Raw genomic sequence first — 3769 nt, 5'->3', positions numbered from 1 at the left:
TTTAATAGAAAGGATAAGAATAATTACCTTGATATCTCGAGATAAAAATATCGTTGTTTCTCCTCCTTTTCCCTTTTCTTTTCTCCCTTTCTTTTCTTTTCTTCTCTGCGTTTTTTTTCTTTTTCAAATCGTTCTTTTTTCTTTCTCATAAGTCGTGCGGCTTTTAACAGTTTAGGGCACTTTGCCCTTTTTTTGATTTTATTTTATTCATTTATTTAATTAATTCCTTTCTATTTTTTTCTATTTTTTTAAATTATTTTTTAGCAATAAAATAATCTTTTATTAAATCTAAAATCATGTCACTCATTGTTACAAGTCATATAAATTATTTACAAAATCTACTAAAAAGGTTAATATAAAAATAATAGTTGGAATTTCTAAAACGACTAAGAGGGTCGTTACAAATAAGCATTGAGCTGACAGTGATCACAAGGGTATTGACGACTAAACAATATCTCCATGTAAATTTATTTCTTCGAAACTAAATAAAGATGCAACAACTCAGTGAGATATATCCTTAATCTTCATTCTTTAATCATTCAAAACTGAAAAGTAGTAGATATCATTATATGATTATTGAAGATTGAAAATTTACACTTGAAAAATGACACTTTGTAAAATAATTCACCACAAAATGTTTAACAAAATCTCAAAATCAAAGCTCCAAACAGAAAAGTATTCGACATGAACTCAACAAGATAATAAAATCCTCGAATTCCAAAGTCATTTAGAAACACCGAATTAAAAGAGAAAAAGGGTTTATATACATGATCACATACATACATATACATATATATAACGTGTATGTATAAATTATTTCCTCACAAGAACAAGTGTAAAAAATAGTTGCAACAATTTGAATGAAACAACGGAGAAGCAATCGATTAAAAATAGTTTACCTGTAAAAGGAAGGAAAGAGTGAGTAGTTCTTGAATTTCCACCCAAAAAAATAATAATCAAGAACTAGTAGTTAAGATTTTTTTTATGTTTACAAGCTCAGAATTAGAGAGAAATGAAGCGGAATACATGTATATGATTGTGTGTTCTCTCTATATATATAGAGAGAGAAAAATAAATCTAATTAAATGAACGGATCTAGAAGTTTCTAAATATTCATTCAAGACTATCGGCCAACATAAGTTTGTTACAATTTATTAGGCAACAATAAAATTGTAAGATATATAATCATCTTATTAAATACTAGTTAATAAGTAAGGTATTTATAATAAATGAAACTAGACATTTATAAAAATATTTTTTTTGAGTTATCCTAAGCATGTTCTTTACAATCCGTCATAGGGAAAAAAGAACAATAATGAATAGAAAAAAAAGTTTTAGTTTGGTTTTCACATAATACAAAAAGAAAAACATATGAATACAGTGCTTTAGTGTCTTGTAGACTCTACATAGGACTTTGCTAAAATAAAATTAATTTTATAAAATAATTGATGAAGTAAAGAATTTCTATGAATCAAGAATTATTTTATTGACTCAAACTTTTATTGTATCACATTATATTTACAAAATTATTATCGTAGAGGTCATAGAGGGGAGTTACTAAATTTTGACCTCTACTAACCCCCCTCCCACCAACTATAAAAGGTGAAGATAAAGGGCTAGGCCAAGCATGAAAAAGAATCATACTCAGTATATTGCGAGTTTTTTTTTTCTTAAAGTAACTATTGGACGATAAATTTAATTCACCATCTTATGTTTATAATCACCATGCTTATTATGCTTTTTTGATGATGAAGCCAATTAATATATGTACAATTTTAACCAGTTATAAAATGACCTCTTACATTTTGACTACCATTTGACCCGAATGTTTTGTTAGGACTGAATTCCTCAAGTTCTCAACACCAAATCTCATCTAACAAATAACTTCAATTTTATTATGAACTTGATAGCAAAATTAGAAAAGTAATTTAATTAGTAGATGGTGTTCTCTGAATATTAGTATTTGCACATTTTCCCAAAAAAAACAAGAAGCAAAATGGTCAACATTAAAAAATAAATCCTTATTCACTCATGTTTTTTTAGTAAGAAAATCACATGTATCTAAATTGAAAATAGATTTAATTTTTTTATAAAAATCAGAAATAGAAATACTACATTGAGGTCAATATGAATTTCTATCTATGCAAGGAATCATAATTATTGTTTGAAATTCAAAACTTTTTGCATGATAAGATTTTAAAAGATAGAAGAAAATATAAGGAAGAAAATCGCAGTTCATATATGTAGTCCAACTCCTTGTTTAGTGGTAACAAAACATGGTTAAAATCATATATCAATCATTAAAACATTAGACCAAACAATTAATCATCAACTTAGTGCTAACTTCACTGTGCATGTGTTAGTTGAAAGAAAACTTAAAAAAAAAAGTAAAAACATCGTTCTGAAAATGAGAAAATGAAAAACCTCATTAATAATAGCTACCTAGATATTATATTCAATTTCAAATTGAAAAACAGAATATATTTTTTTTGGTTAAAAAAAAAAGTCAACAGATTGGGGGGGGGGGTTGTGATTTTCCTTTGTTTTTTTTTTATAATGTATAGGTAATCTTTACTATTAGTAAGATTTTCATTTAATTAAAATAAGTATATGACCTGTCATTCCCTCATTTGCTTACCACGGTTGCATTGTACTTCAACAATCAACACTTATACCTTCATTATGTTTCGAAATTTGTAATTAGTTTTCCTCTATATATATGTTTAGTATAATGTTATACCGCAAATTAAGACTGTGTTAAACGTTTAATTAATTTTTTTATATTTTATAGGTAATTATTTGATGATTGGATCTATATGTTTGTGAAGTTGTGTTGTTTCTATGAAATCATAATAATCTTTTTAAAGCACTCATGAATATCATTGTACAGGTATAGCCTGAGAGCGCAAAAATCACGACAAAGATAATAATTTTGTAAATATAATGTGAAAGAATAACACTTTGAGTCAATAATACAACTCTTGATTCATAGAAATTCTAAAATTCATCAATTATTTTATAAAATTAATTTTATTTTATCGAAGTCCAATGTAGAGTCTACAAGACATTAAAGTACTGTAATCATATGTTTTTTTTTCTGAATTCATACGTGAAAACCCAACTAAAACTTTTTTTTCCTATTCATTATTGTTCTTATTGCCATATGGTGGATTGTAAAAAACATGATTAGGTTTACTAAAAAAAATATTTTTATAAATGTTTAGTTTCATTTATTATAAATACCTTACTTATTAACTAGTATTTAATAAGATGATTATATATCTTACAATTTTATTGTTGTGTAACAAATTGTAAAAAACTTCTGTTGACTGATAGTCTTGAATGTAGATTTAGAAACTTCTAGATCCGTTCATTTAATTAGATTTATTTTTCTATATATATATATATATAAAGAGAGAACACACAATAATTTACGTGTACGAGTCTTCATTTCTCTCTATGTCTGAGCTTGTAAACATAGAAAAATCTTAACTACTAGTTCTTGATTATTATTTTTTAGGGTGGAAATTCAAGAACTACTCACTCTTTCTTTCCTTTTACAAGTAAACTATTTTCAATCAATTACTTCTCCATTGTTTGATTCAAATTGTTTTAACTATTTTTTACACTTGTTCTTGTGAGGAAAATAATTTATACATACATGTTATATATATATATATGTATATACATATATGTATATACATATATATATATATATATATATACATATATATATATGTATATACATATATATATATGTATATATATA

The sequence above is a fragment of the Solanum pennellii genome, chromosome 1 (genome assembly GCF_001406875.1).
Source record: "Solanum pennellii chromosome 1, SPENNV200".
Lineage (NCBI taxonomy): Eukaryota > Viridiplantae > Streptophyta > Magnoliopsida > Solanales > Solanaceae > Solanum > Solanum pennellii.
This window is presented reverse-complemented; position numbering follows the sequence as displayed.